This window comes from Marmota flaviventris, chromosome 8, assembly GCF_047511675.1.
Source record: "Marmota flaviventris isolate mMarFla1 chromosome 8, mMarFla1.hap1, whole genome shotgun sequence".
NCBI classification, from domain to species: Eukaryota; Metazoa; Chordata; class Mammalia; order Rodentia; family Sciuridae; genus Marmota; species Marmota flaviventris.
Genome location: NC_092505.1, coordinates 83319311 through 83331648, shown reverse-complemented (window position 1 = coordinate 83331648; position 12338 = coordinate 83319311).

The window sequence follows — 12338 nt, the reverse complement described above, 5'->3', positions numbered from 1 at the left end:
CAAATAGCACTCAAATTCTCATTGGGAGCTTAGCTGAGAATTATCTGAAAACTCTCAAATCCTTGTACCTCAGTCTAAATGAAACCGAAATCTCAGTCCCTGTCTCTGATGCCAATCAATGCTAATTTAATAATGAGGGCATGGTTTTGAGAAAAAGGAAGAAGGTTTATTACTTTGCTAGCAAAGGAGAAACACAGGGGACTGCTGTCCCAAAGGCACTTTCTAGATCAGGAGGGATAGAGCAGTTTTAAAGGTACTCTTCAAGGGTTACATTCCAGGTGTGCTCTGGTAGGGGGTCCCAGGGCTCCCTGATGGCTTGTTAGGATTCACTTGTTAATTTGAAAGATATTCACTTCCCAGATCCTCAGCTGGCAACTCCTTCCTGTAGTGGGTGTGTTCAAGGGCAATTAACTAGGGAAGAAAAGATAACACTGTCTTCATAATGTTGTTAGGGATGGGGAAAGGGGAGAAGAGAGAAAACATTTTTTTTTTTTAATGATCCATAGAGCAATGAGGAATATATTCAGAAGGTGAAGGGAACACTGTTACATGAGAAGCACTATACTAGTCTTTATTAATGCTCTTAAATAGGAAAACAGAATTTTCCCTAAAAATTATCCCAAAGAGTGCCAGAGGAATGAGAAGCACAGGAAGTCATGTTTGAACAAAGGTATAACAGCTAAATATATATATATATATATATATATATATATATATATATATATATATATATATATTTTTTTTTTTTTTTTTTTCCCCCCTAGGCCAGGGATATTTTTATTTTCTTGCTATGGAAAGAGTAGTCATGTGATTTATCCTCCAACAGGACATTTTTGAGAGTGGAAGGTCAAGCTATTAATTACAACAAAGAGACAACTATGTAGCCAGACTGCCACAGTCCGGCTGCAGTAAAATAACGGGGGTGGGGGGGGTGGGGGGTGGGGGGGTGAGGGAGGGGTGGGGGGGTGGGGGGGTGACTTGTGTACATTGATACAGCAGGAGTGGGAGCCGTTTATTGTAGGACAGGATGAGTATATATACATTCCACACAGCTTACCTAATTAACATAAACTAGATACAGCAGTCAACCAATAAGGAATCTCCACACTTAATGGCTCGCTGGCATTACTTCACAAACCACTCCCCCTGGCAAAATACCAGGCGCCATCCTGACTTGTTTACAGACTCTAACACCAGACCATCCAGGCTTCATGGTCACTCATCCAAAATGTGGTGCATGGAGCAGAGAGTATGTGTGTGTTGTTGTTTGTTTGTTTGGGGGGAAGGAACACATGGATTTGAATAGATTAAACAACTGAGTGTTCCATAAGAAATGCTTTTATTCCTCCTGCACACTTTCCTGCTGTCTCCTCTGCAGAAATGAGACACTTGTCTTCCCAAATAAATGCTTCTTTAATTTCAGAAGGACTTCCCTTCCACTTACCTGTCTGAAATCTAAAGTGTGAGGGTCTCCTTGTAATCAACAGCTCAAAATGCACTTCAAGTGTTCAATAATGACTACAACCTGATGATATTTGGGTTGGAGCTTTTGACAAGATCCAAGATCAGATAACTGATAGCCAAGATGAATAGTCAACGCAAAGGCAGTGGCTTTCCAACTTAAAAAAAAAAAAAAATGTGAGCTGGGCATGTGGAGCATGCCTGTAATCCTGGTGACTTGGGAGGTTGAGACAGAAGGATCACAAGTTTGAGGCTAACTTCAGCAATTTAGTGAGGCTCTAAGCAACTTAGCAAGACCCTGCCTCAAGATAAAAAATAAAAAAGGCTGGGAATGGGGCTGGGGTTGTGGCTCAGTGGTAGAGAACTTACCTAGCACATTCAAGGCCCTGGGTTCAATCCTCAGTATAACATTAAAGTAAATAAATAAACAAAGGTATTGTGTTCATGTGCAACTAAAAAAAAAATAAAAAAAAAAAAGGGGGGGGGGCTGGGAATGTAGCTCAGTGGTAAAGTGCCTCTGAGTTCAATCCCGAGTATCCCTCCTCAAAAAAAAAAAAAAAAAAAACTGTGACTCACATTCATAATATACATGTCAACCCATATATGTACAAAAAGTTTTATTATGTAATATTTATCCCTAAACTTAAGATGCACACCCACATATGTATGTACATATGTGTATATAATTTTATCCACTCAATTGATTTTATGACTCATTAGTAGTTTATAATATATAATTTAAAAACCACCAGCCATTCCCTTCTAGGACTGATTAGGAAAAATGTATGTGAATGTATTATATTCATTCATTTCCACATGTCTTTGCAAAACTTCAGTTTGTCATTTTGTTCTTGGTTTAAGAGTTAGTTTCAGCATATTTTCAATAATCTTAGTGAGGTATTGTATATTATGTCATTCAAAGTCCCTGATTTTAAGGAGTGGAATTATTAATTTTGGATTTCAATGAATATTTTCAGATGACATAGCCTATGTATATTGCATTATTTCTCAATTTGCCTTGGGTGAAAAAAAATACCTAAATTCTATGATCAATTGCAGAAGTTGTCTCAGTTTATCTTCTTTCACTTTCCCCATTCTCTACATGGCTTTTGTTCCTTCTTTATCTTCCCTCTTTAATGAAATCTCATGTTTTGAAGTTGTCCTGGTTAAGCATGTATGTTCCAGAGTCATACTGCCTAAATTTGAATTCTATGTCACTTTCTATTTGTGTATTTTGGGCAAGTTACTAAACCTCTATTGTGGTTTGAGTGTGACATGCCCCCCAAAAGGTCATGTGTGAGACTGAAAAACCAGCCTCTATCTCAGAGCAAAGCCTGTCCAAGGAAGGGACATGGCCTTTGTCCTTGGAAAAACCCACAGAGCACTCCTAAGCACATTCCCACCCTGCTAAGTTATTTATCTACAAATAACAGAGAGATCTGCTGCGCCAGGTGTCCCTGACTCAGTCAGGCTAGGTGGGGACCTATAGCAGCCCCCTAGCAGCCACCAATCAGCATGAGTCAGGGAAATACCTGGGATGCCAGATGACCCTCCCAGTATTTTATGGTGGCTGATAACATATTGGGAAACCATGTAGTTCAGCACGTACACACCTCTTGGCTTAAACCAATCAGTTCAAATGAATACCCCTTTTGTACTGACCAATCACCCCTACCTAACTTGTTCCCGCCAGTGGATGTGCTAATCATGTTTTAGAGTTGTTGATTGATTTTCCCCGCAGCGTAAGGTGATTTGTTATGCTGTATGTGAAGTCCCTGCCCTTTTCAAAGAATGTATATAAGCTCTGCTCAAGCTGTTCTCGGGACTCTTTGCTCTTTGCTCCTCCGAAGTGAGCTCTGAGCCCCAGCATGCTGGACCCCCAATAAACCCTTTGCTGTTTCATGAGACAGTCTCTTGGTGGTCTTTTCCTCCGATGTTTGCCCAACCTTTACAAGACAATGCAAGAAGATTTAGAGAGAAAAAGATTGGGTTATGAGAGCCTTAATTCAAAAAGTGAATTAACCCCCTAAAGGTGATTTATTGAGTGGTAACTGAAGGCAGGAAGGGTGTGGATAAAGAAAGTGGGCATTGGGGGCATGCATTTGGGTTATATATTTTGTATCTGGCAAGTGGAATCTCTCTGCTATCTGATCATCATGTGATCTGCTTCCTTCTGTCACACTCTTCCACAATGATGTTCAGCCTCACCTTGATCCACTAGGAATGGAGCCAGCTATCTATGGATTGAGACCTCTGAAACCATGAGCCCTCAAATAAACTTTTCCCCTTTACAGTTGTTCTGGTCAAGTCTTTTAGTCACAGCAGCAGAAAAAAAAAAAACTGACTAAAACAACCTCTTTGTTATCTTAGTTTCCTCATAATGTAAATTAAAATAACAATAATAAAAACATTGACCCTAATATCTATATTCAAGTTTTTTAGTTAGAGCTAAATGAGGTAATACTCTTACATACTATCACTTCATTTAACTTATAATAAGCAATAAATGGAACTGTTAGTATTATCATAAATTTCAAAGTTGATATTATAATTTGTTGAGGGTATCTTCATTTTCCAATCTTTTGAAACTAGGAAACTCCTATCTATAGTGGTCATATAAATGTGTGTTTGTATCTTATTTTAGAAACATCCCTTTGTCAGACAAATTAATGTTTTCTCTTGGAATGCCAAGGCTTAGCTTAATCCTTTCTGATATCTGTGTATGAGTTAGTTTTCCCACTAAAGTGCACAAACCTTGAGTGGCAGAGGCTGTTTCCTCAATCTTTGAATTATCCTAGCTCTGCATTCATTGCTTTCCTATAGTAGATGTTTCACAAATGTTTAATAAAATAATTAAACATGTCCTTTTTAATGTCAATGAAGTAAGAATGTTCTCAGCAGAAGTGAGTAAAAATGTACAGAATTTGATGAAAGCACAGAGTTTAATCTTTAGAACATTAGCCATAGTGGAATGTCCAATTTCTCTATCAGTGGTGGTTAAAAAAAATGGATTGTGTTAGTCAATCTGGGTATAAAAATTCAATCTCCGTCATTCTTAGTTATGCAAACTTGGACAAATTATATACTTCCATGTCTCTCAACTAAGGATTATTTTAAAAATTTGGATTCAAAGCATTTAATACAGTGCCTGATATATAGAAAGTGGATGCAGTGGGTTTCCTATTGGTATGTCACAAATAACAAAATTCATCATCTAAAAATAAAAAAAAGTTTATCTTAGTTTTCCATGTCTCCAGAGATAAATACATTTTAGTTTGGTCCTGTGCTCAGAATCTGTGAAGTCTAAAATCAAGGTGTAATCACAGTGAAATGTCAGTATACCTTTATCTAGAGGCTTAACTAAGGAAAGTTGTATTTCCAAGCTTTCTACTTTTGCTGGCACAATTAGTTTTCTTGCAGCTACTTCACTGAGACCCAAGTTTTATACAAGCTACTGGTTAGAATCACTCCTAGCAACTAGAAGCCACTCCCAGGTCCTTGTCATGGCTTTTTTCACTACAAATCTTTCTTCAGGAAAGATCATCAATCATTGTAAGTGATCAACTGATTACATCAGGTCTTCCTAGGATAATCTTGCTTTTTATTTAACTGAAAGTCAACCAATGAATAATTCAATCATCAGAGTGATATTCTATCATATTCATATCTGATCCCCTCACATGGAAGGGATTATTCAAGGGTGTGAGTTGACAGGAGGTAAGAATCTTTCAGGCCTCTTCAGAATGCTGTCAGACCCAAGAAATAATTTTAGATCAACTCTGAACAATCATTTAAGTTTTGAAAAATGGCTAAAGAGAAAGAATATCATTTTACTCCACCATTCCACATTCAGTGTGTGTGTGTGTGTGTGTGTGTGTGTGTGTGTGTGTGTGTTTGTGTGTGTATGTGTGTGTGTGTTTGTGTGTGTATGTGTGTGTGTGTGTTTGTGTGTGTGTGTGTGTGTGTGTGTGTGTGTGTAGTGAGTATCTGGTGAGAGAGTGCTGATGTCCCCTCACTGCATACCTTTGTTACTGTGAGCATCTCATCGTGCTATGATTCTATTATTTATATCTACATATTATTTATATACAGCATGACCCTTAACTATTTTATTCGGGTATTAAATTTTTAAAAATTCACAATCTTTTTTTCTAAGATTTGAGGAGAAACTGGCAGTATTGAGAAACTTATTGAGAGCTGGTAAATCTCCAACATAACATTTCCTAAGAGATCTTTAAAGGTAATTTTGGTTAAATGCTGTTTGTACTTTATACTTTGTTTCTAAAATACAACTTCATAAAGAATTAGTTCAACTCTGTTGCTATTATTATCATCATCATCATCATCATCATCATCATCATCATTTAGGACACTTGGAGATAACTCAAGATGAGAAAAGTTGTTGAATATATATAGAATCAGGAAGACATCGGCTCTTTCTGATCCTTCCTGAAACAAGGGGTTGAAACAGAAAAAATGTTATCACTTTTAGTTGTATGAGTAATGTCCAATATTATGAGGAGTCCAAAGAAATCTGAAATATCTTTAAAATATAAAATTTGTCTTCAGTGAATTTTAATCCAGTTGCAAAGATAAGACAAATTATGAAGAGCTAAGGAGCACCAGAAGGCAGCATGTAATCATAATCCAAGTGAATAGTGAGCATTAAATTCAGGAGACATAAAGATAAGCTGGAGAGGTGAAGGATGGTGAAGGATGGTAGTAGGGCATATCTAAACATGCTGAGACAGGCAAGTTATTGCCAGAAAGAAGGGAAGAAGCCATTCCAGGTTGGTGGAGTGGCATGAACAGTAACATGGAAACACACACTAATCCCTCCTGAGGGTGATGGCCCTCATGACCTAATTTCTTTCCATTAGGACTCATCTCTTTTTTTTTTTTTTAAAGAGAGAGAGAGAGAGAGAGAGAGAGAGAGAGAGAGAGAGAGAGAATTTTAACATTTATTTTAGTTTTCGGCGGACACAACATCTTTGTTGGTATGTGGTGCTGAGGATCGAACCCGGGCCGCACGCATGCCAGGCGAGTGCGCTACCGCTTGAGCCACATCCCCAGCCCAGGACTCATCTCTTAATGGTTTTATAATCTTTTAATATTGTCAAATTAAGAAATAAATTTAAAAGTATAGATTTTATTTGGAACCTCAAATATAAAGCCAAGGAGTTTGGACTTGATCCAATGAGTAATAAAAATCCATTGAAACTTTTTCACAATAGGAATTCCATACAATAAATACATGTGAACACAAATGAATGCATATTCAATATGCTATTTTAAGAAGAATAAGAATTTGGGGAAGCTTGAATTGAAGGAATAACAATGACGATCTGGGTGGGATATATATTATTAAGGGTCTGAGAGAAGATGTATGAAGTCACAGTATATTGGTCTATTTTCTATTGCTATAGCAAAATGCCTAAAGTGGGCTACTTTACAAATAAGTTTATTTAGCTTACAGTTTTATGAATGTCCTAAATCAAACTGCCACATCTGTTTGGTCCCTAGAAAGGATTCCTTTACCTGAGTCACTACACAGTAGAGAAACAGTAAGTGAGCTGGCCAAATGCAAAAGGGAAGGGATCTCATGGCAAGGCAGGAAGCCAGAAGAACTCAGGGATCAGGCTTAGTCTTTTTATAGCAGCTCGTTCTCAGTTGACCTGACTCTGTAAAACCAGGATTAATCCCTTTGAAGGCAATGTACTCATGACCTAATTCCTGTTGTCTAGGCCCCACCTATTAAAGGTTCCACAATCTCTTAAAACTGACACATTGGGAACCCAGTTTCTAGCATATGATCTGTGTGGGCAAACTACATCTAAATTGTAGGATCTGAGTTGGCTCCTGGTGTAGCATTGGAACTTCACATAGAGTGATAGGTAGAAAAGTATTTGAAAACTCATTAAATACAGCAGAAAGGAAGAAAAAGCAAATAAAAATGACTAAATTTCCAGTATGGATAATATAAAAAATGATTCAAGCACTTTATTATTTTCTTATACATAAAATGAAGAAAATAAAAGTATTTCCTCTTAGTGAGTGAGCACATGCTCTATAATTGTTGTTCTATGGATAAAATGTTTAACATAGACCTGAGTGATTATATTTATTTACAATAATAGTTCTGTTCTTTTTTTTTTTAATTTTTTTTTTTTTTTTTTTTTTTTTTTTTTTTTTTTTTTTTTTAGTACTGGGGATTGAACTCAAGGGCACTTGACCATTGAGTCACATCTCCAGCCCTTTTTAAAATTTTATTTAGAGACAGGTTCTCTCTGAGTTGCTTAGTGCCTTGTTTTTTACTGAGACTGGTTTGAATTCATGATTCTCCGGCCTCATCCTCCTGAGCCACTCGGATTACAGGTGTGCACCACTACACCTGGCAGATAGTTCTTATTTTAATATTATTATTGTCTTCCTTAATATTCTTTAATTCACAATTCCATATATAAACAGCTCTATTTTTTTAATATAACACATTCATTGATGGGATCTGAAGTATTTTGGTAGCAAAAATTTACCTGAGCAGGAAATTTATTTGTATTTATATCTACTATGTAAAAACTATGACTTGCTCCCAAATAGATATTTGGTTCAACTACTGACCTAGCTTTACCTGTGTCTCTGGCTCAACTCGTTAGCCTATTTGTAAATACAAAGTAACTTTCATGTTGTTAAAGGAGCAAATGGATTAGATTTGGTAGCTGTGTAGCTTCAAAGATGATAATCGTGAATGGTGAGTTGCTCTCAGAGAGCTGAAAACAGAAGCTTTAAGGATTTAATGGTGGAATGGCAGTAGCCTATTTGGATTTTATTACTTCTTGTTTATACCCATCCCTGGTTGATTCAGAAACACTCTAGCACACTAAAATATGCCTGAAACTTAGTATATGTTAAATAAATCTTACTGAATGCATGAATGAGCTAATAAATGAGTGAGTGGATGAATGAATGAAAGCAATTTTCAGTAAACCTTATTCAAGAGTAATGGTAATAAAAGACATTTGCTCAATCTTTTGACCTAGCTGGTACCCATTTTGAGGACTTGCTTCCAATAGAAATAGCCCTCAACTTATCTGCAACTGTGGCAGTAGCCCTCAGTTTAAGGACAAATTTGGATTGCTTCTCACAATTATTAGCAGATTTTGTTTATTTGGGTGTCAGTATCCTTTAATAAAGATTTGGGACTTCAAAAGAGATTGTGTGGATAGTATTAAAATGAATTGAACTGTTATGCTTGAATTCGGGACCCCCAAAGACCACCAGAGACCCAAGATCGATGCAAGCAGCAAAGAGGTGTTTATTGCGAGCTAGCTCGGTCCTCCGCACGCACACACAGCAACTGGTGACGCTGAGAGGCCCCGAGCCCAGGGTTTGCAGCAGTTTTATACATTCTTTGGAGAGGGCAGGGACTTCACATACATCATAGCAAATCACCACACACCGTGGGAAAATCAAATAACAACTCTGAAATATGATTAGCACGTTCACTGGTGGGAACAAGTTGGGTAGGGGTGATTGGTCAGTACAAAAGGGGTATTCATTTGAACTGATTGGTTTAAGCCAAGAGGGGTGTACGTGCTGAACTACATGGTTTCCCAACTTGTTATCAACCACCATAAAATACTGGGAGGGTCATCTGGCATCCCAGGTATTTCCCTGTCTCATGCTGATTGGTGCCTGCTAGGGGGCTGCTATGGATCCCCACCTAGCCTGACAGAGTCAGGGATACCTGGTGCAGCAGATCTCTCCTGTTATTTGTAGATAAACAACTTAGCAGGGTAGGAATGTGCCTAGGAGTGCTCTGTGGGTTTTCCCAAGGACAAAGGCATGTCCCTTCCTTGGACAGGCTTTGCTCTGAGATAGAGGCTGGTTTCTCAGAACCTGGCCCTCTAACATCCTGTTTATACATATTTTTTGCTTCTCAGTCAGGGTATTGTTGGACTTTTGTTTTGTTTGAAATGTGTACCAGAATATCCAGACTTATTTGGAAGGTCTTTGTAAAAGGAACATATTAATTCTTAGTATTTTTCCAAATTTATGCACAAATATGCCTTATCTCAAGAAGTGTACAACCTGCTCCTATCAGAACATACACTGAGCCCAGAGTGGCCGAATTCCGGCTCCCAGAACTGCTCTGGCCCAGGGCTAAAGAACCCGCAGAAACTGCTTCTTGGTCCGGGTCCTGCTGAATACTGTGGAGGTAAATACCAACCGCGCCTTCATAGGCAGTGGCAACAGGATTGAGACGGGGCTTGTGAGGGCCAGTCAGGACCCACCCGTTGCTTTGGTCACCCGGCAAAGGGAACGAAATGCTGCCATTCGCATGGGATACCAACATGGCAGAGATCTGATGTATCAGAAAGCGGCGGAGGAGATAACTTCATCGATACCAGCGGCAACAGAAACAGTTGGTCTCCTGGTAAAGAAAGTGAGTCACAAACACCCGAGTCTCTCTCACTTTGTCATCAAGCCAGAGGGACAGAGCAGAGCAGCTGCCCGCGCCCGGAACAGGCCCAGCGACCGGCAGGCATGGTAGTCACGTCACACCAATTGGAGTAGGGGCAGAGCAGAGCCGCCGTCCGTGCCTGCAAGGTAGGCAGACCTGAGACCGACCGCCAGGACAGGCCCAGCGGCCCGTCAGCGTGGTAGACAGATCACCCCAATTGGAGGAGGAGCACAGCCGCCCGCCCCTGCAAGGGAGATTTTCAACTATACAAGAGCAATATAAATATATAGGGGGAAAATTTCAAAAACACAACAGTTTCACCAAGCAGAAAGAAACGCGAGCAGTATGAAAAGACAAGGAAAGAAAGGACCACAAGCAATGCAGGTCAACTCAACTTTAGAAGAGGTAATAGCTGCAGCAGATGGAATGTCAGATAAAGAATTCAGGATATACATGCTTCAGATGATCTGGAGTCTCAAGGAAGATATTAGACAGCAAAATCAGACAATGAAAGATCACTTCGACAATGAATTACATAAAGAAATCCAAGAAGCAAAAGATCTATACAGGGAGATAGAGGTTATAAAAACCAAACAAACAGAAATCCTAGAAATGCAGGAAGCAATAAACCAACATGAAAACTCAACTGAGAATACTACCAGCAGAGTAGAACACTTAGAAGACAGAACATCAGACAATGAAGACAAAGTATTTCAACTTGAAAAGAACATAGACAGCTCAGCAAGACTGTTAAGAAACCATGAGCAGAACATCCAAGAAATATGGGATAACATCAAGAGACCAAACTTAAGAGTCATTGGGATACAGGAAGGTATAGAGCTCCAAACCAAAGGAATGAGCAATCTATTCAATGAAATAATAGGAGAAAACTTCCCAGACTTGAAGAATGAGACAGAATCCCAAATCCTAGAAGCCTACAGGACACCGAATGTACAAAATCATAAGAGATCCACACTTAGACACATTATAATGAAGATGCCCAACATACAGAATAAGGAGAGAATTTTAAAAGCTACAAGAGAAAGGAAGCAGATTACATTTAGGGGTAAACCAATCAGGATATCAGCTGATCTTTCAACACAGACTCTGAAAGCTAGAGGATCCTGGAATAACATATTTCAAACACTGAAAGAAAATGGGTTCCAACCAAGAATTGTGTATCCAGCGAAATTAAGCTTCAGGATGGAAGATGAAATTAAAACCTTCCACGATAAACAAAAGTTAAAAGAATTTGCAGCTAGAAAACCATCTCTTCAAAACATCCTCAGCAAAACATTACGGGAAGAGGAAATGGAAAATTACAATGAAAACCAACAGTGGGAGGTAGGACAGTAAAGGGGGGGAAAATAATCAAAGAGGAAAACAAACCATGTTTAGTAACATAAATAAACAAATATGGCTGGAAGAACAACCCATATCTCAATAATAACCCTAAATGTTAATGGCTTAAACTCACCAATTAAGAGACACAGGCTAGTAGAATGGATCACAAAACAAGACCCAACAATATGCTGCCTACAGGAGACGCATTTGATAGGAAAAGACATTCATAGACTGAAGGTGAAAGGTTGGGAAAAATCATATCACTCATATGGACTTCGGAAACAAGCAGGAGTGTCCATACTCATATCAAATAAAATAGATTTCAAGCCAAAGTTAATCAAAAGGGATAAAGAGGGACACTACATACTGCTCAAGGGAACCATACACCAACAAGACATAACAATCATAAATATATATGCCCCAAACAATGGTGCAGCTATGTTCATCAAACAAACTCTTCTCAAGTTCAAGAGTCTAATAGACCACCATACAATAATCATGGGAGACTTCAACACACCTCTCTCACCACTGGACAGATCTTCCAAACAAAAGTTGAATAAGGAAACTATAGAACTCAATAACACAATTAATAACCTAGACTTAATTGACATATATAGAATATACCACCCAACATCAAGCAGTTACACTTTTTTCTCAGCAGCACATGGATCCTTCTCCAAAATAGATCATATATTATTTCACAGGGCAACTCTTAGACAATAGAAAGCAGTAGAGATAATACCATGCATCTTATCTGATCATAATGGAATGAAACTGAAAATCAACGATAAAAGAAGGAAGGAAAAATCATGCGTCACTTGGAGAATGAACAATAGGTTACTGAATGATCAATGGGTTATAGAAGACATCAAGGAGGAAATTAAAAAATTCTTAGAGATAAATGAAAACACAGACACAATGTATCAGAATCTATGGGACACATTGAAAGCTATTCTAAGAGGAAAATTCATTGCTTGGAGTTCATTCCTTAAAAAAAGAAAAAAACCAACAAATAAATGATCTCATACTTCATCTCAAAATCCTAGAAAAAGAAGAGCAAAACAACAGCAAA